The sequence below is a fragment of the Triticum dicoccoides genome, chromosome 3B (assembly GCF_002162155.2).
Source record: "Triticum dicoccoides isolate Atlit2015 ecotype Zavitan chromosome 3B, WEW_v2.0, whole genome shotgun sequence".
Taxonomy (NCBI): domain Eukaryota; kingdom Viridiplantae; phylum Streptophyta; class Magnoliopsida; order Poales; family Poaceae; genus Triticum; species Triticum dicoccoides.
In genome coordinates this window covers 547,130,290-547,156,905 of record NC_041385.1, presented here as the reverse complement: position 1 = coordinate 547,156,905, position 26,616 = coordinate 547,130,290, and the positions used below count along the sequence as shown (strand labels likewise).

The 26,616-nt window shown below is 45.2% G+C and overlaps 1 pseudogene; it reads right to left on the bottom strand.

The window, feature by feature from the left end:
- LOC119279637 overlaps positions 1–26,616 on the bottom strand; it is a 109,379-nt pseudogene that overhangs the window by 68,746 nt on the left and 14,017 nt on the right.

Below are 26,616 nucleotides of genomic sequence, written 5' to 3'. Positions count from 1 at the left end.
TGCCGGGAGGCGGCGCAGACGGGCTCGCGCGGGCCCGATCCGGATCCCGCGGGCCTGGCGGCGCGGAGGAGAGAGAGAGCCGGCGAGGTGATGATGTGGCGGCGGGGTATTGGCTGAGGGGGCGGCGGCAGACGTGTCCGGCGCCGGGCGGACGTGTCCGGCGGCGCGACGAGAGGGGCTAGGGTTTCGTCTGCGATTTTTCGGGGGAGGCCACATATTTATAGGTAGAGGGAGCTAGGAGAGTCCAAATGAGGAGCGGTTTTCGGCCACGCGATCGTGATCGAATGACCGAGAGCATGGAGGGGAGTTAGATGGGTTTTGGGCCACTTTGGAAGGGTGTTGGGCTGCAAAGAGAAAAGGGGGGCTTTACGGTTACCCGGTTAACCGTTGGAGTACCAAACGACCTCCAAATGGCACGAAACTTGACAGGCGGTCTACCGGCGGTATACCAAGGCCACTTGGCAAGACTCGGTCCATTCCGAGAAAGTTTAATACCCGCACACGAAGAGAGGCAAGAAGGGGAACGCCGGAGGGCATAGGAGCGCCGGATTGCAAAACGGACAACGGGGAAAATGCTCGGATGCATGAGACGAACACGTATGCAAAATGAAATGCACATGATGACATGATAAAATGCAACACGCAAGCAAATGACTTGGCAACAACGACGAATAACTGGCAGACACCTGGCGCAACGAATCCGGGGCGTTACACAGGTGCGCAAACATCTCCTCCGTCGATCCCTCCCTCTCGTTTGACTCCAAGAAGCCTCATCACCGGCGTGTGCTCCGGCGAAGCGCCGCCTCCCTCTGTTTCCCTCTCCCCTCCGTCTGGCCTGACTAGCGGGGCCCGCTAGTCACCCACTCATTACGCGTGCGAAGCGGTATGAGTGGTGGCGCCCCGGGTGTTTATGCTTTCGACGTCACCCCCCTATTTATTTATTTCAAATTCATTGAAAATCCAGGAAACTTCAAATGGCCATAACTTTTTATTTATAAGTCCAAATGCATTGATTCTTTTTGCATTGAGTTCTGTGTCCAAAAATCTAACAGCACCCAAAAGATGGGATTTTTTCTTGCTGTCTAGACTTTCTGGTAATTTTCAGAAGGTTTCTTGATGTTTTCTTTTTGTGGTTTTGATTATTTTCAGAATAGCCAGCTTGTCTTGAAGATCACCAGGAGCTTTGTGAACCTCATTAACACTAAGGCAAGCCACAACAACATTTTCATAGTGCCACTTCAATATTTGTGATTTTCCTACTTGAACTTATGAATATTTATGCATTTAATTAGTTACATAATGAGTATATTCTGTTAGATGTTTGTTATGTTAAAATGCTTAAATTACAGAAAGTTTGAAGTGAATCTTGTTAGTAAGATAAGAAGAACTTAGTTACAAGTAATGAATAAAGGGTGTGGTCATGGAGTTTAATAATTAGTTTAATTATTATCTTTGCATGATGAAAAATGATGAGATTGCTAGAAATGATTCTGGTTTAAGTAAGGTGTGATCTTAACCAGAGTAGTAGCATGAGTTGATGATGGCTCCGTGGGGGCGTGGTTGATTCAGTTATTTGCATGGTTATGTGGTGCATGTGTTAAGTGATGCATAGTATGGCATTATGACACCGGTAATTTTCACATTAAGTTGAATCTGGTTAATAACTCAACTTGAATATGTTGTTGACCGGGTCATGGTGCCGCTAAAATGAGTCTTTCCCAGTGCAACCACATTTGCCGGTATGGGACGGTCTTAATGCGTTTCAATGTCGTGCCTCTGGTCGGTGCCTCCATTTAGGGAAGGTTATGGGCGTGTTGTACCCTGGCCCGGTAGGCAAGCATAACCTTGTGAGCCTGCTGTTAAGTTAAGTTTTGGTACCGGGTCCCAAAGTGGATCGTGGCCACGAGGTGGTCGAGGTGTCTGGAGGTAGACACGGGGCCACCCAGGACTAGCTCGATGGGGACTGAGTCGGAATGGTCGGGTGAGTGTCATGACAATGAAATGGTTTCGTCGGAATGCCGTTGGTCCACCCGAATGGGAGTGCGAGGCCAAGGGTTCCGTAGTGTGGGTACAGTGTACTAACCTCTGCAAAGTGTTTTAATCTATCGATAGCCGAGTCCACGGTTACGGACACGCTCGAAAGTAGGGTACACCATGGGTCAGCACTTAATAAAATTTGCACACTAAGTTTGTATTGAGGATGGCAGTGAGGCCATCGTGTTGAGCTGGACCCATGAGTTGGTCGGGTGGTGATCGTCGTAAGGATCATGGGCCATGAGGTGGTCGGGTTGTGATCGCCGTAAGGATCACAAATGTGTTTTAGAGATTATTATGTTTGTGGTCTGGAGATGATCACGTCCGGTAAGCAAGTCCGTGGAACGAGTACCAGTTGAGCATAGTCACAACATGTTGGATATATGGTTGCATTGTCAATTAAATGGTTAAATATCATGATATTGTTTGTCATTATGTTCATGCTTGTTGTGAGCTTGCAAGTACATTCAATGTACTGACCTGTTGTGTCATGCCAGATTTCAGGAAAGTCTCGTTGGGAAGGAGTGTTGTCCGAGTCTAGACCGTGTCCACATCGGTGTCCCTGTGCTATGGAGTCCCGCTACGACGTTGTTCCGCTGCCGAGTAGTTGTCATGATCGAGGCCCCTTTATGTTCACTAAATAATGTACATATTGTTCAGCCGCACCGTGTGTGCCGCTTGGCCTCGCTAACTGTTATAATATAAATTACGCTCCGCTAGCATGAATAAAGCGGTTGTTTTTCTGTACCAAGTTGTTGTGTGTTGCCAGAAGACAAGGTCTCTGGGCTGGCAATGCAAGGTAAACCGGTCGCTCTGAGCCGGGGTGCCACACCCTACTCCTCATGTTGACATCAATTGATGGGCATATCCATACCCCGTTGATTATCCTCATCAATGTGAGTCTTTCTCCTTTTTGTCTTCTCCACACAATCCCCATCATCATATTCTATTCCACCCATAGTGCTATATCCATGGCTCACGCTCATGTATTGCGTGAAAGTTGAAAAAGTTTGAGATTATTTAATTATGAAACAATTGCTTGGCTTGTCATTGGGGGTGTACAAGATGGGAGCATTTTTGTGTAACAAAAATGAAGCATAGCCTAATTATATGATTTTGTAGGGATGAACTTTCTTTAGCCATGTTATTTTGAGAAGACATGATTGCTTTGATTAGTATGCTTGAAGTATTACTATTTCTTATGTCAATATGAACTTTTATTTTGAATCATTTGGATCTGAACATTCATGCCACAATAAAGAAAATTACATTGAGAATTATGCTAGGTAGCATTCCACATCAAAAATTCTGTTTTTATCATTTACCTACTCAAGGACGAGCAGGAATTAAGCGGGGATGCTTGATACGTCTCCAACGTATCTATAATTTTTTATTGTTCCATGCTATTATATTACCCATTTTAGATGTTTATGGGCTTTACTTTACACTTTTATACCATTTTTGGGACTAACCTACTAACCGGAGGCCCAGCCCGTATTGTTGCTTTTTTGCCTATTGTAGTGTTTCGAAGAAAAGGAATACCAAACGGAGTCCAACCGGAATGAAACCTTAGGGAGCGTGATTTTTGGAACAAAAGTGATCTAGAGGACTTGGAGTGCAAGTCAAGAAGCAATCAAGGAGGCCACGAGGGTGGAGGGCGTGCCCCCCACCTACTGGGCACACCCCCTATCTCGTGGGCCCCTTGGGCATCCACAAACCTACTGCATCCTCCTTTATATACCCACGTACCCGAGAACGTCAGAGGCGACCACGAAAAACTATTTCCACCATCGTAACCTTCTGTATCCGCGAGATCCCATCTTGGAGCCTTCGCCGGCGCTTTGCCGGAGGCGGAATCAACCATGGAGGGCTTCTACATCAACACCATAGCCTCTCCGATGAGTTGTGAGTAGTTTACCACAGACCTCCGGGTCCATAGTTATTAGCTAGATGGCTTCTTCTCTCTCTTTTAATCTCAATACAATGTTCTCTTTGATCTTCTTGGAGATCTATTCGATGTAACTCTTTTGGCGGTGTGTTTGTCGAGATCCGATGAATTATGGGTTTATGATCAAGTTTATCTGTGAGAAATATTTGAATCTCCTCTGAATTCTTTTATGTGTGATTAAGTTATCTTTGCAAGTCTCTTTGAATTATCAGTTTGGTTTGGCCTATTAGATTGATCTTTCTTGCAATGCGAGAAGTGCTTAGCTTTGGGTTCAATCTTGCGGTGTCCTTTCCCAGTGACAGCAGGGGCAGCAAGGCACGTATTGTATTGTTGCCATCGAGGATAAAAAGATGGGGTTTGTATCATATTGCATGAGTTTATCCCTCTACATCATGTCATCTTTCTTAATGCGTTACTCTGTTCTTTATGAACTTAATACTCTAGATGCATGCTAGATAGCGGTCGATGTGTGGAGCAATAGTAGTAAATGCAGGCAGGAGTCGGTCTACTTGTCATGGACGTGATGCCTATATAGATGATCATGCCTAGATAATCTCATAATTATTCGCTTTTCTATCAATTGCTCGACAGTAATTTGTTCACCCACCATAATACTTATGCTATCTTGAGAGAAGCCACTAGTGAAACCTATGGCCCCCGGGTCTATCTTTTATCATATAAGCTTTCAATCTACTTTTATTTGCATCTTTACTTTTCCAATCTATATTATAAAATACCAAAAATATATTTATCTTATCATATTATCTCTATCAGATCTCACTTTCGCAAGTGGCCGTGAAGGGATTGACAACCCCTTTATTGCGTTGGTTGCGAGTCCTTGTTTGTTTGTGTAGGTGCATGGGACTTTTGAGGAGCCTCCTACTGGATTAATACCTTGGTTCTCAAAAACTGAGGGAAATACTTACGCTACTATTGTTGCATCACCCTTTCCTCTTCAAGGAAAACCAACACAAGCTCAAGACGTAGCAATAGTCCCTTCGTAGAGGGAAGCAGGGATTTGTAGAGGTGCCAGAGCTCGATTTTTAAATAGAGAAGAATAACATTTTGAGTGGTATACTTTCACTGTCAACATAACAACTATGAGATCTTGATATCTTCCATGTTACACACATTATAGGCGGTTCCCAAACAGGATGGTAAAGTTTATACTCCCCCACCACCAACAAACATCAATCCATGGCTTACCCGAAACAACGGGTGCCTCACACTAGAAACAATCCTGGGGGAGTTTTGTTTAATTATTTTGATTTGATTTGAGCACGGGACTGGGCATCCGAGTGACCAGCCATTTTCTCGTGAATGAGGAGCGGAGTCCACTCCTCTTGAGAATAACCTGCCTAACATGGAAGATACAGACATCCCTAGTTGATACATGAGCTGCTCGAGCATACAAAATAGAATTTCATTTGAAGGTTTGGAGTTTGGCACATACAAATTTACTTGGAACGGCGGGTAGATACCGCATATAGGAAGGTATGGTGGACTCATATGGAATAACTTTGGGGATTATGGAGTTTGGATGCACAAGCAGTATTCCCGCTTAGTACAGGTGAAGGCTAGCAAGAGTCTGGGAAGCGACCAACTTAGAGAGCGACAACAGTCATGAACATGCATTAAAATTAATCAACACCGAGTGCAAGCATGAGTAGGATATAATCCACCATGAACATAAATATCGTGAAGGCTATGTTGATTTGTTTTTCAACTACATGCGTGAACATGTGCCAAGTCAAGCCACTCGAATCATTCAAAGGAGGATACCACCCTATAATGCCACATCACAACCATTTTAATAGCATGTTGGCACACAAGGTAAACCATTATAAACTCATAGCTAATTAAGCATGGCATAAGCAAATATAATCTCTAATTGTCATTGCAAACATGTTTATTCATAATAGGCTGAATCAGGAATGATGAACTAATCATATTTACAAAAACAAGAGAGGTCGAGTTCATACCAGCTTCTCTCATCTCAATCAGTCCATCATATATCGTCATTATTGCCTTTCACTTGCACGACCGAATGGTGTGGATCTATACTCCTAATGGAGCAGTTGGTGAATAGTCTCCACGGTTTATTTTCGCTGGTTTTTTTTCGTCTCTCCTCCCACCACCCCTCCCATCCTGGTCCATCGGTTTATTTTTCTCCCCACTCTTTATTACAACCAGGACTTTCCTAACGTATAACAAATCACGGATCTAACTTCCTTAAATTATTCATATCAATCGATTCCTTTTATTGGTTCAATTTGTCTTAGGAAACAAATACCAATTTTTTAAGAAACAAATAATAGATTTGAATCTAACTTTCCTAACTTATGTAAACCAATTGATTTCTCTCATTAGTGAAATTTGTTTTAGGAAACAAATAACAGACACGTCACAAACTTTCCTCCCAATAAATAGTTTCTTAACATTTGCAAACTTTCCTAATCAGACATGTCACAAATGGGCAGACACTAATATCATGTTACCAAACAATAAAACCCCATTTGCATAAAAATCAGTTCAAAATCCTAACTTTCCTAAATTTTTACCTTTCCTTGATAACATCCAATATTTCCTATGTTTTCCACCTATTGAAGGAAATCGGCCCTCCATCGATATTAGCATTTTTTGGAATGAGATCTCCGGGTTATGATTTTTTTGCGATTCTTTCCAATTGTGACCTCTCCTTCTGCTCCGGCTCCTTCTCGCATAATCACCTCAACCATAGCCAGCTGATGCCACACTAGACCTCTTGCCTCTCCACACCTTCTACGCCACCTCCTCCTCGTACTCCATTGACAATCCCTCCGCCACGTTTGTCCATGTCGGTGTCGAGGGCATGGCGCAACAGCATACCAGTGGTAGAGCAGCGCATAGCAGCAGGAAGAAGCACACAACAGGCGAGGCGAGCGGCCGACGGTGGAGGGCAGAGATGCAGCCGGCGTGGCTGAGGGGGAGGCCGGCAGAAGATGGCCACGACAGGAGGCGGCGCGAGGCAGGGGCGCGACAGCGGGGCGAGTGAAGGGATAGGCGGCAACAGACGGGGCAAGCGCAGCCAGCGAGAGTGTGACGCGCGGCCAGGGTGTGCGTCATGCAGGGCACAGTGGTGCGGTGGTTGTGGCGAGCGTGATGGCAACGGTGGGCGCGACGGACGTGGTGTGGCATGTGCGTGGGCATGGAGAGCCAGAGAGGGAGTGGCCCCGCGGGCGCGGAAGAAGAGTTGAAGGCTCGGGCATGGGCGTGCATAGGAGCGGGCATGTGCCACAGGGTCAATCCGAGGAGCTCAGTGGCTACCCTGCAATGGCCAATGCGGATGGCGGTTCTCGGCCACGGCAAAATACCTAATGAGAGCAAACGAGCGGGGAAAATGGGGAAAGGCAAGAGGAGATCACGGCGGTGTCAATGGCACCCTAGGGGAAGACATGGGAGCTTGGGGCGGCGCGGATCGAATGGCAATGTGGCGATGGTTGAAGGTTGAGGAAGACGGCAACGATGTTGATCTGGGGGTGCTGGACTTGATCTCATTGGCGCAGACGAAGTAGCAGAGGCATTCAGAGCTCCTCGACAAGCTCCTAGCTAGTAGGGAGGGGAGTGACTGTGTGGAAGGGGTCGGTCATGGTGGCAGTGGCATCTGACTTCGTCCAGATCACCGGGATTGAGCGAGCGAGGAGGAGAAGTGGATCTGGGAGGGGGTGTCGAGGAGGAGTGTGGCCATGGGGGCAGGGGAGGCAAGGCGTCACCCTTATCCATTCCCCTTCGATGCCGGCGAGGTGGTCGGGCGGGAGCCCGGCTCTGTAGCGACGGGCTCGGGGGACAGGAGAAGACAATCGTGCGAGGACTGGACCATCGGGCCAGTTCGGTGGCAAGGCCCGGGGGGTAGGGGGAATCCCCTTTTTCATCATCCTTTTGGTTTTTAATGTATTCTAATCCGTTTCTCCTTTTTAACATTGTTTTCTATTTATTCTTATATCAACTAAATGGATTTTGTTAATTGTGAAACTATGCACATAATTCGAGCACAATATTTTTAGGTGGCACAAAAAGTTTGGGGCCAAAAGGAAATACATAAAATTAGGTTTATATTGAATTGGTTATTTTAACTACTGTTGGACCTCTTATTAATTTGACAAGATTTAATTTTTGGGTCAAATAATGTTGGGCTCAACAAGTCAAAGATCAGTGGAATTTATAGAATATGATGAACATTTTAGTTTTACTATTTGATGAAATAATTTATTTGACTTTATTTTAAATCTGAATTGGGCTTTGATTTTTATCAAGTGGCAGTTTGGCTTAGCAAGCCTGATGACATGGCATCATTAGGGGGAGGTCACTGTAGCTAACGACTTGAGGTGTTACATAATCTTCCCATTTCTGAAATTTCTTCGTTAAATGATTGGGGAATATATCACACTATCCATTAGTTCAGTCAAGCTCACCACAAGTCCACACATTATTGCCAATTGAGTAAGTCTTATTGGCGGGGAGAATAGGCTATGTGTGTGTGTGTTAGAGAGAGAGGGAGAGAGAGTGAGGAAGAGGGAGGGGAGATAGAGTGTGTGTGAGGATTTGATGGTAAAAAAGTCGCCAATGCCGTAATATTGAACTCTTAAAGTTAATGTGGCCCCGTTGCAACGCACGGGCGTTCTTCTAGTAATAATAATAGTGCACATGCATTGGACTAAGCTGGAATCTGCAAGCATTCAATTCAAGGGAGAAGACAAGGTAATATGGGCTCTTAGTTAAATCAACAATCATGCATATGAGAGCCACTCAAACATTTTCATTATGGTCTTCTCCTCTCGACCCCCAAAGGAAAGAAAAGAAATAAAACTATTTACACGGGAAAGCTCCCAACAAGTAAAAGAAGAATGAGAAATCTTTTTGGGTTTTCTTTTAATATTACTACTACTACAGGCATGAAAATTAAACTAACTATTTTTTTGTTTTTCTTAAAGTTTATCAAACACACAAGAAGAAAGCTAGAAAAAGAAAATAAACTAGCATGGATAGTACAATGAATAAGTATGAGCACCGACAACTAGAACGAGTGTGTGAACATGAATGTAATGTCGGTGAGAGATACGTACTCCCCCAAGCCTAGGCTTTTGGCCTAAGTTGGTCTATGCCCATGGATCGCGGCTACTCTCCCTGCTGTACTAAGGAGTGTCATCGTACTGCCACTGGCTAGCAATCTCCTTCGGACCCCACTGATAAGATGATGGTCGATAAGGGTCAAGTGGTGGTTCCGTCTCAGGCTCTGGAGCTGATGTGTGGCCACGGAGCGTGTAGACCCCCTCCGGCAAGACGAGATAAGGGCCTGCAGTTAAATCAAACAAAGAGGGCACAGGCAACATAATAATCTCATTGTGTTTCTTATGAAATCTCAAATTATACACAAGCATCTTATCATCATTGTTAACAATAAACTCATGTGCTATCTGCTCTTATAATCTAGAAAGGTAGGGGCAGCTATTTTTCCTCTTTCTCATAATGCCTAATAGGTATCTCGAAGTGTTTAGCAAGGCGTGAAGCATAGATACCTCCAAAGATGGGGCCCTTTGTACGGTTCAGGCTTAATCGTTTAGCAATAATAGCACCCATACTAACAGAGTTATCACGGAATAAAGCATGGAACAAAATAATAATATCAGGAACACTAAGGTTTCCATAGTTTCCGCGACCAATTAAGCATCGACTAGCAAATATTGCAAAGTAGCGTAAAACAGGAAAATGTATGCTAGTAATTCTTGCATTGGAAACCTTCCTCGATTACCCTACAGTAATAGTATCAATAAAACCATCCACATCTTTACGATGTGGTTCCTCTAAGCTGCCCTCGAAGGGTATTTGGCAAACCACGCAAAAATCACGTAATACATCTCGCTAGCCACATCATATAAATGAAAAGCTACTGGAGGAGGTGATTTCTTAGGATAATAGTAGAAGTTTTGCACAAAAGTATTGGTAAGTAAGAGATACTATTCGATCCGGTCGTGGAGGAAGTCGGTGAGGCTCGCATTATCAGCCAAAGAATAAAAAAATCATCATAAATCCCGGCTGCTCTCAAGAAATCATCACAAGGCCATTCACACGGCCGTACTTCCGCAACACGAGGGAGATTATACTTGGCCTTTTCTTTCTCCTTAGCTTGTTTATCCTTAGAGCCTTGGCTAGAAGAGCCCCTCAAGAACAATCTCTTCATCTTTTTCTGAAAATTTCTGAAATTTTTAGTAACTCAAAATAAAAGTGAATCAAACTCAATGATATTGATAGTAACTACTCCCACAAGTGCCTAGAGCCTATATCATGCATTAGAATTACTTGGGACCTCATAAATTTGACATGCAAGCTCAAGAACAGGGTTACCTAGGCAGCAAAGATTTACAATGAATAAAGCACTAGAACAAAAACTAATTGGACCATTGGAGGAGTCACATACCAAGGAACAATCCCCCAAAGCAGTTTTGTGAATGGAGCTTTGAGCAAGGAGATCGAAAATCGCAGCAAAATGAGCTAGAACTTGTGCTTGAGCTGGATGGTGATTTTTTTGGGAGGAAGATGAAGTGTGTGGGTGCAGGAATAAGTGGAGGGGGGCCATCGTGGACCCACGAGGCATGGGGCGCGCCCTGGACCCTTGTGGCCAGGTGCCAGCTCCCCCTGCTATGTTCTCAGTGCCAAATATTCTCAAATATTCCAGAAAAAAACATACTAAATTGGCAAGGCATTTGGAGAACTTTTATTTTTGGGATATTTTTTATTGCATGGATAATTCAGAAAACAGACAGAAAATACTATTTTTGCTTTATTTATTCTAAATATCAGAAAGTAAAAAGAGGATACAGAAGGTTGTGCTTTCTAATTTCATCCATCTCATGCTCATCAAAAGGAATCCACTAACAAGGCTGATCAAGTATTGTTAACAAACTCATTCCGAATAATGGAACCGGAGAAATTTCGAATAACACTATGTTACCTCAATGGGGATATGAACACCCCCAATAATAAGAATATCATATTTCTTCTTGATAGTAGGAAGGGAAATTCAGAACCTCCAATAATAATAGTTGGACTTTTTCCAATAGAATTGATGCTATGAACTTGAGGTTGTTTCCTCGGAAAATGTGCCGTATGCTCATTACCATTAACATGAAAAGTGACATTGCCTTTGTTGCAATCAATAGCAGCCCCTGCAGTATTCAAAAAGGGTCTACCAAGGATAATTGACATACTATCGTCCTCGGGAATATAAAGAATAACAAAGTCCATTAAGATAGTGACGTTTGCAACCACAACAGGCACATCCTCAAAAATACTGACATGTATAACAGTTGATTTATCGGCCATTTGCAATGATATTTCAGTAGGTGTCAACTTATTCAATTCAATTCTACGATATAAAGAGAGAGGCATAACACTAACACCGGCTCCAAGATCACATAAAGCAGTTTTAACATAGTTTCTTTTAATGGAGCATGGTATAGTTGGTATTCCTGGATCTCCTAATTTCTTGGGTATTCCACCCTTAAAAGTATAATTAGCAAGCATGGTGAAAATTTCAGCTTCCGATATCTTTCTTTTATTTGTAATAATATCCTTCATATACTTAGCGTACGAATTTACTTTAAGCATATCAATTCAGCGCATACGTAAGAAGATAGGTCTAATCATTTCAGCTAAGCGCTCAAAATCTTCATCATCCTTTTTCTTGGATGGCTTAGGAGGAAAAGGCATGGGTTTCTGAACCCATGGTTCTCTTTCTTTACCGTGCTTCCTAGCAACAAAGTCTCTCTTATCATAACGTTGATTCTTTGATTGTGGGTTATCAAGATCAACAACAGGTTCAATCTCTACGTCACTATTATTGCTAGGTTGAGCATCAACATGAACATTATCATTAACATTATCACTAGGTTCATGTTCATCACCTGATTGTGTTTCAACATCAGAAATAGAAATATCATTAGGATTCTCAGGTGTGTCTACAACAGGTTCATTAGAAGCATGCAAAGTCCTATCATTTTTATTTTTCTTCTTTTTAGAAGGACTATGTGCATCTAAATTATTTCTCTGAGAATCTTGCTCAATTCTCTTAGGGTGGCCTTCAGGATACAAAGGTTCCTGAGTCATTTTACCAGTTCTAGTAGCCACTCTAATAGCAAAATCATGTTTATTATATAATTCATCGAGCAAATCACTTTGAGCCTTAAGTACTTGTTCTGCTTGAGTGGTAACCGTAGAAGCATACTTACTAATGAGTTTAAGTTCACCTTTAACTCTAGCCATATAATCACTCAAGCGTCCAATCATGTAATAATTACTCTTTATTTCTCTACCAACATAAGCATTAAAGTTTTCTTGTCTAGCCATAAAGTCATCAAATTCATCCAAACATTGGCTAGGAAACTTAGTACACGGGATTTCAACTTTATCATATCTATAGAGAGAATTTACCTTTACTACCTGTGTCGGGTTATCAAGACCATGTGTTTCTTCAATAGGTGGTAAATTAAGACCATGTATTTCTTCAATAGGAGGTAAATTCTTAACATCTTTAGCTTTAATACCTTTTTCTTTCATTGATTTCTTTGCCTCTTGCATGTCTTCAGGACTGAGAAATAGAACTCCCCTCTTCTTTGGAGTTGGTTTAGGAGTTGGCTCAGGAGTTGGTTCAGGAAGTGTCCAATTGATTTCATTAGTCAACATATTATTCAATAGCAATTCAGCTTGATCGATTATTCTTTCCCTGAAAACACAACCAGCACAACTATCCAAGTGGTCCTTGGAAGCATCGGTTAGTCCATTATAAAAGATATCAAGTATTTCATTTTTCTTAAGGGGATGATCAGGCAAAGCATTAAGTAATCGGAGAAGCCTCCCCCAAGCTTGTGGGAGACTCTCTTCTTCAATTTGCACAAAATTATATATCTCCCTCAAAGCAGCTTATTTCTTATGAGTAGGGAAATATTTAGCAGAGAAGTAATAAATCATATCCTTGGGACTACGCACACAATCAGGTAAACCAAGTTTTAGCATCACCCTGATACGTCTCCAACGTATCTATAATTTTTGATTGTTCCATGCTATTATATTACCCCTTTTGGATGTCTATAGGCTTTATTTTACACATTTATATCATTTTTGGGACTAACCTACTAACCGGAGGCCCAGCACGTATTGCTGTTTTTTTGCCTATTTCAGTATTTCGAAGAAAAGGAATATCAAACTGAGTCCAAACGGAATGAAACCTTCGGGAGCGTGATTTTTGGAACGAACATGATCTAGAGAGCTTGGAGTGCAAGTCAAGAAGCTCCCGAGGACCCCACGAGATAGGGGGCCACGCCACCCCTATAGGGCGCGCCCCCTGTCTCGTGGGCCCCTCGGGCGGCCACCGACGTACTTCTTCCTCCTATATATACCTACAGACCCCGAAAACATCCAGGGGCACCACTTTCCACCGCCGTAACCTTTTGTATCCGCGGGATCCCATCTTGGAGCCTTCGCCGGCACTCTGCCGGAGGGGGAATCGCCCATGGAGGGCTTCTACATCAACATCCTTGCCCCTCCGATGAGTTGTGAGTAGTTTACCACAGACCTACGGGTCCATAGTTATTAGCTAGATGGCTTCTTCTCTCTTTTTGGATCTCAATACAATGTTCTCCCCCTCTCTTGTGGAGATCTATTCGATGTAATCTCTTTTTGCAGTGTGTTTGTTGAGATCCGATGAATTGTGGTTTATGATCAAGTTTAACTATGAATAATATTTGAATCTTCTCTGAATTCTTTTATGTATGATTGAGTTATCTTTGCAAGTCTCTTCGAATTATCAGTTTGGTCTGGCCTACTAGATTGGTCTTTCTTGCCATGGGAGAAGTGCTTAGCTTTGGGTTCAATCTTGTGGTGTTCTTACCCAGTGACAGAAAGGGTTGCAAGACACGTATTGTATTGTTGCCATCGAGGGTAACAAGATGGGGTTTATATCATATTGTATGAGTTTATCCCTCTACATCATGTCATCTTGCTTAATGCGTTACTCTGTTCTTATGAACTTAATACTCTAGATGCAGGCAGGAGTCGGTCGATGTGTGGAGTAATAGTAGTAGATGCAGGCAGGAGTCGGTCTACTTGTTATGGACGTGATGCCTATATACATGATCATGCCTAGATAATCTCATAACTATGCGCTTTTCTATCAATTGCTTGACAGTAATTTGTTCACCCACCGTAATACTTATGCTATCTTGAGAGAAGCCTCTAGTGAAACCTATGCCCCCCTGGTCTATCTCTTATCATATTTTCTTTCAATCTACTTTTATTTGCATCTTTAATTTTTGCATCTATATTACAAAATACCAAAAATATATTACTATCTCTATCAGATCTCACTTTCGTAAGTGGCCGTGAAGGGATTGACAACCCCTTTATTGTGTTGGTTGCGAGTTCTCAGTTTGTTTGTGTAGGTGCATGGGACTTTTGAGGAGCCTCCTACTGGATTGATACCTTGGTTCTCAAAACTGAGGGAAATACTTACGCTACACTTGCTGCATCACCCTCTCCTCTTCGGGGAAAACCAATGCTAGCTCAAGACGTAGCACACCCTTTAATGAGAACGGAAATATCTTAAGGATATAATAGTAGCGAGATTTTTCATCATTGGTGAACAGGGTGGCTATATCATTTAACTTAGTAAGATGTGCCACAACGGTTTCAGATTCATAGCCATAAAAAGGATTAGATTCAACCAAAGTAATTATCTCAGGATCGACAGAGAATTCATAATCCTTATCGGAAACAAAGATAGGTGAAGTAGCAAAAGCGGGGTCATATTTCATTCTAGCATTTAGAGATTTATGTTTCAGTTTAGCTAATAACTTCTTAAGATCAAATCTATCATTGCAAGCAAGAATATCTCTAGTAGTTTCTTCATCCATAACATAACCCTCTGGAACAACAGGCAATTCATATTTAGGGGGAGAACCTTCATCATCACTATCTTCAATAATATCAGTTTCAAGAATTTCATTCTCTCTAACCCTAGCAAGTTGTTCATCAAGAAATTCACCTAATGGCACAGTAGTATCAAGCACAAAAGTAGTTTCATCATAAGTATCATGCATAGTAGAAGTGGCATAATCAATAACATGCGACATATCAGAATTAATAGCAGTAGCAGGTTTAGGTGCTGCAAGTTCACTCATAACAGAACGAGAATCTAGTGCAGAGCTAGATGGCAGTTCCTTACCTCCCCTCGTAGTTGAGGGAAAAATCTTAGTTCTTTCGTCTTTCAAGTTCCTCATAGTGATCAGCATATATAAATCCCAAGTGACTCAAAGAATAGAGCTATGCTCCCCGGCAACGGCGCCAGAAAATAGTCTTGATAACCCACAAGTATAGGGGATCGCAACAGTTTTGAAGGGTAGAGTATTCGACCCAAATTTATTGATTCGACACAAGGGAGCCAAAGAATATTCTCAAGTATTAGCAGTTGAGTTGTCAATTCAACCACACCTGGATAACTTAGTATCTGCAGCAAAGTATTTAGTAGCAAAGTAGTATGGAAGTAACGGTAACAGTAGCAAAAGTAACAGTAGCAGTTTTGTAGTAATTGTAACAGTAGCAACAGTAAAGTAAATAAGCAAAGCACGATATGTGAAAAGCTCGTAGGCATTGGATCAGTGATGGATAATTATGTCGGATGTGATTCCTCATGCAATAGTTATAACATAGGGTGACACAGAACTAGCTCCAATTCATCAATGAAATGTAGGCATGTTTTCCGAATATAGTCATATGTGCTTATGGAAAAGAACTTGCATGACATCTTTTGCCCTATCCTCCCGTGGCAGCGGGGTCCTAATGGAAACTAAGGGATATTAAGGCCTCCTTTTAATAGAGTACCGGACCAAAGCATTAACACATAGTGAATACATGAACTCCTCAAACTATGGTCATCACTGAGAAGTATCCCGATTATTGTCACTTCGGGGTTGTCGGATCATAACACATAATAGGTGACTATAGACTTGCAACATAGGATCAAGAACTCACATATATTCATGAAAAAATAATAGGTTCAGATCTGAAATCATGGCACTCGGGCCCTAGTGACAAGCATTAAGCATAGGAAAGTCATAGAAACAACAATCTCAGAACATAGTGGATACTAGGGATCAAACCCTAACAAAACTAACTTTATTACATGGTAAATCTCATCCAACCCATCACTGTCCAGTAAGCCTATGATGGAATTACTCATGCACGGGGGTGAGCATCATGAAATTGGTGATGGAGGATGGTTGATGATGACGACGGCCACGAATCCCCCTCTTCGGAGCCCCGAACGGACTCCAGATCAGCCCTCCCGAGAGAGATTAGGGCTTGGCGGCGGCTCCGTATCGTAAAACACAATGAAACTTTCTCTCTGATTTTTTTCTCTACGAAAGCAAATATATGGAGTTGGAGTTGAGGTCGGTGGACGTCCAGGGGGCCCATGAGGCAGGGGCGCTCCCTAGGGGAGGGGGCGCCCCCCACCCTCATGGACAGGGTGTGGGCCCCCTGATGCTGATTCTTTCGCCAGTATTTTTTATTTATTCTGAAAAGTTGCTCCGTGGATTTTTAGGTCATTCCGAGAACTTTTATTTTTGCACAAAAATAACACCATGGCAGTTCTGCTGAAAACAGCGTCAGTCCGGGTTAGTTCCATTCGAATCATGCAAGTTAGAGTCCAAAACAAGGGAAAAAGTGTTTGGAAAAGAGGATACGACGGAGACGTATCATTGAGCATCCCGTCCTCGGATGCCGTGATCTGCTCTGGATCTAGGGCCAGAGCAGCTATAGGTGCTATCTTGTGAGCACGGTCTGATGACATATTTAAGTCATGTTCATCATGGTGACAGGGAGCAGCCGTCATGGGCTCGAATCCGTCGAAAATCAAGTTTCCGCGGATATCGGCCACGTAATTCAAGCTTCCAATTCTGACCTGATGGCCAGGGGCGTAGCTGTCGATCTGCTCCAGATGGCCAAGCGAGTTGGCCCGTAGTGCGAAGCTATCGAATACGAAGAACTGTCCGGGGAGGAAAGTCTCCCCCCAAACTGCATTGTTGTTGATGATTAATGGAGCCATCAAACCTTTTTGGTGACTACACAACGGAACTCTCAATGAAAACACCAATATCGGTGTCAAAACTGGCGGATCTCGAGTAGGGGGTCCCGAAATGTGCTTCTAAGGTCGATGGTAACAGGAGACAGGGGACACGATGTTTAACCAGGTTCGGGCCCTCTCTATGGAGGTAATACCCTACTTCCTGCTTGATTGATCTTGATGAATATGAGTATTACAAGAGTTGATCTACCACGAGATCGTAATGGCTAAAACCATAAAAGTCTAGCCTATATGATTATGATCCTGCCCTATGGACTAAACCCTCCGGTTTATATAGACACCGGATGGGACTATGGTTATACAAAGTTGGTTACAGAGAAAGGAATCTACATATCCGAATCACCAAGCTTGCCATCCACGCAAAGGAGAGTCCCATCCGGACACGGGAAGAAGTCTTCTGTCCTGTATCTTCATAGCCCAACAGTCCGGCCCATGTTAATAGTCCGGCCGTCCGAGGACCCCTTAATCCCGAACTCCCTCACCTTGGTTGTACGACTAGACTAGGAACTTTGTCAAGTCAGAAGTAAGTGTGTCCGCTAGGTTTACCAAACCTCCTAACATCTTCTCATACAAGAAAGACCTTTGAACAGGTGCCATATCCTTGTTCACCTTCACAAACCTCCCTGGTGAGGCCCTAATCCTTCCAGCTTGTGAATGTCCCTGAGGAACGTTTCCTTCATTCCCTTCAACTCCAACTTCACCCACCTGAGACAAAAAAAGGGAAATGAATACAGACAAATTGTGCAACTAGTGTACATATGTCTGCAACTGATCATACATAAGAAATTGAAAAAGAAATCACATAGTTGATTGTTGTGCAACCCTAGGTTGATTGTTGTGCAACTATTATCCCTTGTTGTGCAACTGACATGTACACACACAAAAACCTGTCCAAAAATGTGTACATGTTTGGGTGCAGCTGTGTGCTAAATGGGTGCCAACTTTCAATTTTGACAAGGTAGGTAAGGAGATTCCAAAATCTATCTTAAAACAGTTATGCACACATATGGCGCACAACTGCCAAGTGTATACTTTTCATGTGCAACACTAAACAACAGAGGTGCCAACTAGTACCAACATAATGTGCAACTAAAAAGAAAAATGTACAAAACATAGGTACCTCATCGACTTCTGCAGTGGTTGGCCACCCCCATCAGAGGACTTGTCTTTTCCTTTGTTCTGGCTCGCTTTGCAGCATGGGATGCGGTAGCATCCTCGACCTACAATAACCAATGATGCCTCATGTTAAAAAATCATGAAAAAATAAAAAAAGAAATAAATATTGAATTCCTTTTACATATACTCAAAATTGTACATTGCGTATTCAAAATTTATAGAAATAAAAAAGAAAATGTTAAAGTCTCCGCTAAAAACTTACCCCTACTTCCTCACCATCATCAGGGTCAATGTCGGTATCAAAACCGGCAGATCTTGGGTAGGGGGTCCCGAACTGTGAATCTAAGGTTGATGATAACAGGAGGTGGGGGACATGATGTTTACCCAGGTTCGGGCCCTCTCTATGGAGGTAATACCCTACTTCCTGCTTGATTGATCTTGATGAATATGAGTATTACAAGAGTTGATATACCACGAGATCGTCATGGCTAAAACCCTAGAAGTATAGCCTATATGATTATGATTGCCTCTACGGACTAAACCATTCGGTTTATATAGACACCGGAGGGGACTAGGGTTGTACAAAGTCGGTTACAGAGAAAGGAATCTACATATTCGAACGCCAAGCTTGCCATCCATGCAAAGGAGAGTCCCATCCGGACATAGGTGATAGTCTTCGGTCTTGTATCTTCACAGCCCATCAGTCCGGCCCACATCAATAGCCCAGACGCCCGAGGACCCCTTAATCCAAGACTCCCTCAGTAGCCCCTGAACCAGGCTTCAATGATGAGGTGTCTGGCACGTAGATTGTCTTCGACATTGCAAGGCGGGTTCCTCCTCCGAATACTCCAAAGCATCCTTCGAACACAGAAGACATGTCTGGATCTACAAAACAAATACCACACACAACCATAGAGAGTATAATATTTCACGAGTCCAGTCCGCTGACAACTTTTTGTAGCATGACATCACGTCGGCGCCCGACCATTATTCGAACCGTTTTTTAGCCTGCCACTCCATATTTCGAGATGCGGTTTCATTGGCACGTCTTGTGAAAGCAGAGATCATGTCCCCTTACTGCAGGATTCTCATCAATACGGGCATGGGTAATCCAACCGTGACGTCTGCACGGCCCTTGGGGAATAGGCGAATTTTAAGGCAAGTGGGGAGGCGCTTGATATTCGCTGCCCTTATAAGGAGATAAGGATTCACCCCTTTCACCCACGCCTTCTCTCTCTCTCTGCCTCCCCCATTCTCAAGCTCCAACGCCCAAGTTCTCATCTTTTCCGCCCCAAGAAAGCACTCCAACCATGTCCGGATTCGGAGCGTAGGGCAAGTGGATGGCCTCCTCTGTCAATGAGAAGGACATTAACAAGCTCCGGGAGGCTGGGTATTTGGCCAGGGAAATCGACCATCGGCTTTCGGCCAAGGGACATATCATCCCCACCCCAGAGCCCCATGAGAGGGTGGTGTTTATCCCCCACTTTGTCCGCGGGCTGGGATTCCCTCTCCACCCATTCGTCCGTGGACTCATGTTCTACTACGGGCTAGATTTCCATGATTTAGCCCCAAATTCTTTACTCAACATCTCAGCATTCATTGTCATGTGCGAGGCTTTCCTCCGCATCCCACCCCACTTTAGATTGTGGTTAAAGATCTTCAATGTGAAGCCGAAGGTGGTGAGTGGCCAACAAGCAGAGTGCAGAGGCGCCATGGTGAGCAATATGCCCAATGTCACATGGCCCGAAGGCTCCTTCATGGAGACTGTCAAAGGGTGGCAACAGAAGTGGTTCTACGTCACAGAGTCGCGCGGCACCAACTGGGCCGCGGCTCTCGAATTCCGGTCCGGAGCCCCAATGCGGCTCACCTCCTGGCCAGAGAAAGGCCTAGAGTGGTCTTCACCGGACGAGATGACAGCGCTTCAAACGCGCATCCGGAGCATGATAGACAAGAATATTAAGCTCATCAATGTGATCTAGGTGATGCTTGTTCGCCGGATCCTTCCATGCCAATGATGGACTTGCCACTTGTGGGAGTACGATCTGGCCAAGCACCAGACCTTGCTGCAGTTCTTCGGCACTATGCACGAAGACATCTGGAAGGTGCTTTTCAAGTCCAGCGAGACGTGGCCGGATACAACCGAGGACCATGGGCACAACTTGGCCCATCCTGCTAGTCCGGTAAGTTTTTTCATGTTTTCAAGGTATATCCTTTACTTGCATACTCAAGGAAGACGCCTAAGCCTCCCGACTGATTCTCTCAGGGCTGGACAAAGAAGGCCGAGCAGATTCACTGTCCGGCTCCACTGCCCGAAGACCCAGAAATTCCACTTCTGACGAAGATGCTGGTTCTGGCGCCCTATCAAGCACCGGATAAGAAGGCCAAGAAGAAGGCCAAGGGGACCAGAAGTGGCCTCTGTCGCAAGGGTGCTTCGAACATGACGTTCGAAGACACCGAGACTCACTCCTCCACCGCCGAGGACGAAGAGGAGGAGGAAAGCAACTCTCCCCCTGAGGGAGAAGGAAGAAGAGGGTGACCTCCACAAATCTGGAGGCAGAGGCGTCCAAGAAGGGGAAAGCTTCCCTCCCGAACAACTCCACGGCGGCCACCGACAGTAGCTCGGAATGGCGCCCTAGGGACAAGCCCCTGGCCAAATCATGAGTACTCAAAAATCCAGACGCATTCATATATCCGGTCTCTCTACTTCATAGTCTTAACATGTTGAGTCATGCATTTGCAGTCCGGCTCGGTCTGACCTCGAGCGATCCTCATCTTCGGGGGGTTCACTGGACTAGAAGGCAATGGACAACGAGTCCCTTCCGGCGGCCTCCTCTCCCAAGGCCCTAGATGACACCGAGGTGTTGTCCCGAAGGATCCCAGGCCAGGGAGAGACTCAGGAGGCCGTCAGGATGGCGCCGGAGGGTGAAACCTCGGCCGCCGGAACATGGGGGAGAAAATCCCCATGGATACTAGCGATGGGAGCCATATACAATTCGGCCCCCAGCCGAATACAATTCCGGAGACCCATACGGCTCTGGAATCAGGCAAGCAGCCTCTTTCAAAAGAAGGAGGTGCGCCTATTCCACCGATGACCTCTATCCATCCAGAGGCATCGCATACTCTAATGGAAGCGCTGCGAAGTGCTTCCATTATTGAGGAACATCGTACCCTTATGGGTATGGTGGTTGAGAGGATTTAGTCCGCGAAGAGCGGACTGACCGAAGCCTACACAAGCCTTCTGACAGGCCTTGAGGTAAGCAACACAATTATGTAAAAAGAATGTCACAGTATAGATAGTATCCCCTGAGACACTGTCCGGTGTTCGAAAATAGAAGCCGGACAAAGGATCAAACAATTTTTGCAGCAGACTAACCAGATGAGTCAATGTGAACAAACATGCGTCGTTACTGGCTGGGACCTCTCATACTGTTGAGGTCTCCGGACTGAAGAAGAGTCTGGAGCGGGCCGAGGAAGAGCTCGACCGCGTGAAAAAACAACTAGAGGATAAACAAGGTATGCAATGACCTTCTGTATATCAGAAAGGATAGATGATTTGTAATGACCATAGTGCCATTTTATTTGTAGGAGCGGTGACCAAGGTGGAGGCTCTCAAGAAGGTGTTGGCTGAGGCCGAGGAGAGAGCGGCCAAGGAATAAGCCACCCATGAAAAGCATGAGGCCAGGGTCAGTGAGGTCCAGTAGGAGCTCCAGGACGCTGTCAAGAAATGCGAGTCCTTGGAGCGCAACATTACGGATCAAGAGTCCGAACTTGCCAAGGCCCGCCAAAGCGCACATGATGCCCGACTTGAAGCCCAGGGCGCCCTCCAAGAAATCCAGGCGGCCAGAAAAATCGCGGCGGGTAAGGCCTTTATTATGCAGAGCAAATATGTGAAGAAAAGGTTCCTCTTACTGACCCGAATTTGGAGTTCTCTAGAGATGTTTGCATATCTGCCGCACAGCATTTCAGGTGCTACAGAGTTCTTCCAAGCCGAAGAGGGGAGATCTACAGAGAAGCTGTTTTGGTCGCAATACCTTGCGCCAGAACATCCGGTGCCCTTTAGCGATGAGCTAAAACAGCTAGTCAAACTGCATAGGGTGGCCGAACTAGCCATGAAGGATTTAATAATCCGGCTATGGCCTGCCGAAGCCATACCAAGCAGCTACTTCGGGCTCGTGAAGCGTCTGGTCAATGCCTACCCTCGGCTTGATGCCATCAAGCGGTCGGTCTGCATCGAGGGCGCGCAAATGGCCTTCGCCCGAGTCAAGATGCACTGGGTGAAGATGGACACCGTGAAGCTTATGACTGAGGGACCGCCTGCGGGCAAGGAGCACCGCACGCCCGAGCGGTATTTTGAAGATGTCCTGGAGGGATCCCGCATTGTGGCGGAGCAATGTGCTAAGGATGTTATCTTTGAATGAAGACATTTATGTTATCCTGTCCTGTACTATGAAACAAGATCGTGATGTAATATAATGCTTGTTATTTAAAATTTTACCTCCTGTGCGGCCGTTTTGTTAAATCTGAGAGTTGGTCAGTCGTCGGCTTCCTCCCCCACGTAGGTAGTACGAGGGTGTTCGGGATGAATTTAAACACTCTTTATTCCAAAGTTTGGTCCTTAAAGGAGGTGTTTAGCACAATGAACCAGGCAATCGGACTATGTGGCTTATCACCCTCACTTAGCCATAGGAGTTTGACAACAAAAATTTAGGCGCAACCCCTAGTATTCGTAAGTACGAATTTGGGATGTTGTAAACACCTGATCGGATAAAACCGATTCATCGCATAATGCGGAAAAAATTGCAAAAGATTTGAAACCTCTCAAACAGCTGACTGGCTCATGCCGCATCATGACAATCAGTTTTTGGCTTTCTCTACTGAGGTGCTCATCCGGATGAACCAGGACACAATCACAGTAGTTCTCCCTTTACTACCCTAGCCGATATAGAGGAACGTAAGGTAGTAAGCACAAGAGCCAGGTAACCCAACTATTGACCAAAGACATGATTCGGAGCCGATGCATATAATGCTAAAGTTCGGGGTGCCGAACTATACTGTAAAAAAGTGTTCGGACTTTGTTGCCATATTATGGGGTGTAATGAAGCCCCTGGCGAATTAAGGCGTACCAGAGTGTACGGGTGCAATTGATAAAAATATCAAGAAAAATGAAGTAATAGGCTAATGCCGCAGAAATTGGGCCAAAAACTATTATCTACTATAGTTTGATTGATACATCAAAGCGTATTTGTACAAGTAGTGCGATAAGAAAGAAGGCTATTTAACATGCCACAACCAAGGGAGAGCTGCGTGCAGGTCCTTAAAATAGGCATAACGATCATCTAAAGAGACCACCTGGAAATTCCCTTATACGTCAATGCTTCTTGCCGTCTTGGTGTATCCGTCCCTTGATAGGTCCGACAATCAGGCCACCAGGAAAGGACTGGAAAAAAAGAAACCTGAAAAGAAAAAGAAAAAGTGAAAGTATGTGGGTCCCGGATAGGTTGAGCCGTATTATGGACCACAATCTAGCTGTGCCTCCGTCTATGCCCATGGTATTTTGAGTGTGTAGTTATGTACACACAGTACGAATGCCGCCGTTTGATCGGGACTGGGACGGAGGCCGAATTGCTAGTCAAGATCTTGACGAGCTGGACTGTCCTGCTGGAGAGTAGTTCGGACTCATTTGACAATATCCGGGAGCTTGTCCGCCGAATTAAGGTTCTGCTTGAAAAGGGCGCTTTGTGCTTCTGCTGCCAGGGCAGCGGTGTGCTCCTCGGTACGGATGGAGCGTTCCGTGTTTCCATTGACTGTTATGACACCGCGTGGTCCAAGAATCTTGAGCTTGAGATAAGCGTAGTGTGGCACCGCATTGAATTGAGCGAATGCGGTTCGTCCGAGTAGTGCGTGATAGCCACTACGGAAGGGGACGATGTCGAAGATCAACTCTTCACTTCGGAAGTTGTCCGGGGATCCGAAGACCACCTCCAGTGTGATTGAGCTCGTACAGCAGGCCTCTACACCTGGTATGACACCTTTAAAGGTGGTTTTTGTGCGCTTGATCCTTGAGGGATCAATACCCATTTTCCGCATTGTATCCTGATAGAGCAGGTTCAGGCTATTGCCACCGTCCATGATGACTCGCATCAGATGGAATCCATCAATGATTGGATCGAGGACCAGTGCGGCTGAACCGCCATGACAGATACTGGTCGGATGGTCCCTGCGATCAAAGGTGATCGGGCAGGACGACCATGGGTTGAGCTTTGGAGCGACTGGCTCCATTGTGTAGACATCCCTGAGCGCGCGCTTGCGCTCCCTCTTGGGGATATGGGTAGCGTATATCATGTTCACCGTTTTAACTTGGGGGAGGGGAAACTTCTTCTGTCCCCCAGTGTTTGGTGGCTAGGGCTCCTTGTCATCGTCCTTGCTTTGCGACCCCTTCTCCTTGTTTTCGACATTTAACTTGTCGGCCTGTTTAAAAACCCAACAGTCTCTGTTGGTATGATTGGCTGGTTTGTCATGAGTGTCATGGATTTGACATGGACGATCGAGTATGCGGTCCAAGTTGGACGAGCCCGGATTGTTTTTTATATGGCTTCTTCCGCTGACTGGACTTAGAGCCACTGAATCCGGTGTTGACCGCCATGTCTTTGGTGTTGTCACCATTGCTTTGACGCTTGTCTCTGTTGTGTCGGGGCTTGCCGTTGCTGTTTCTGGCTTCGGAAGTGCCAGGTTCGCTTGTATTGTTATTGCTATGGGCTAGCCGGCTATCTTCGCCCGCGCAGAAGCCGGTCATAAGTGTCGTGAGGGTTGCCATGGACTTCGGTTTTTCTTGGCCGAGGTATCAGGCGAGCCATTCATCATGGATGCTATGTTTAAAGGCCGCTAGGTCTTCGGCATCCGGACAGTCGACGGTCTGATTCTTATTAGTTAAGAACCTAGTCCAGAATTTCGTGGCTGACTCTCCGGGCTGTTGAACTATGTGACTTAAGTCGTCGGCATCCGGAGGTCGGACATATGTACCCTGGAAGTTGACGAGGAAGGCATCTTCCAAGTCCTCCCAGCTGCCAATTGAGTTTTCGGGCAAACTGTTCAACCAGTCCGAGCAAGTCCCTTGAGTTTTAGTGGGAGGTATTTGATGGCGTGAAGATCATCACCACGGGCCATATGAATATGGAGTAGAAAATCCTCAATCCATACCGCGGGTCTGTTGTCCCATCATATGATTCGATGTTCACGGGTTTAAACCCCTCCAGGAATTCGTGTTCCATTACTTCATCAGTGAAGCAAATGGGGTGCGCGGCGTCTCTATATCGGGCCAAGTCACGACGTAGCTCGGATGGAGTTCTTCTGCGGTCTTCGGTCCGGGCATAGTGTAAGGGCATATTTATCCCTTAGGTGTTTTAGTGATTGATGACAATGCATTTGCGGACTAATCGTGTGCCTTGAGTTTCTCAGACGCTTCATCACTAGGCACGAGATGATTCGGTGCCCCTCGAGACTATTGAAGACGACATTGTTCTACGTTTCTTTTTGGTAGATTTGAGTCATAGGAGAGCCGTACTATTAAGAGGGGGTCCGCGTTGGAAAGGTTTGGGAGGAATCATCACGTACACGTTTTCTTCATTGTCTCCTCCTTTCCCTTGCACCTTGGAGCATTCCCCGTCTATCCTCCATGTGAGTGTCTGGACTACTGTTGTTGTTCTTGCGGTAGTACTGCTCCCCGGAGCGGTAGTATCGCAGGCACTCGTGGTAGTACCGTGCTCATGCGCGGTAGTACCGTGGAAGCCCACGGTAGTACCGCTCCCTCAAAGTCGTAGTACCGTGGCTCCTAGGCCAAGTACCGCTTCATTGCGATAGTAGGCGCGGATGTAATTTTTTACATCCGTGCCCACATGGTAGTACCGCACGCCGAGGGCGGTAGTACCGCGGGTGACCACGGTAGTACCGCTCCCCCCGAGCTATAGTACCGTGGTTCCCTGGCCTAGTGCCGTTGCTTCACGGTAGTAGGGGCGGATGTAATTTTTTACATCCGCACCCACATGGTAGTACCACGCCCTGTGGACGGTAGTACCGTGACGGATATTTGCATCGTCTCTTTAACCGCGGAAGTAGGCACGGATGTAATTTTATTCATCCGTGTCGTTTCCAGACTTTGCCTTACCTGCCTCGCGGTAGTACCGCGGGTGGGTGCGGTAGTATCGCGCTCGCGGTAGTTCTGCCTATGGAATAGTCTCTGCAGCTGCCGCGGTAGTACCGTGGTCCCACACGGTAGTACCGCGTGGCCTTGCGGTAGTACCGCGCCCCTGGAGCGGTAGTACCGCATGTCGCAGGCTGGTCTAAGTGG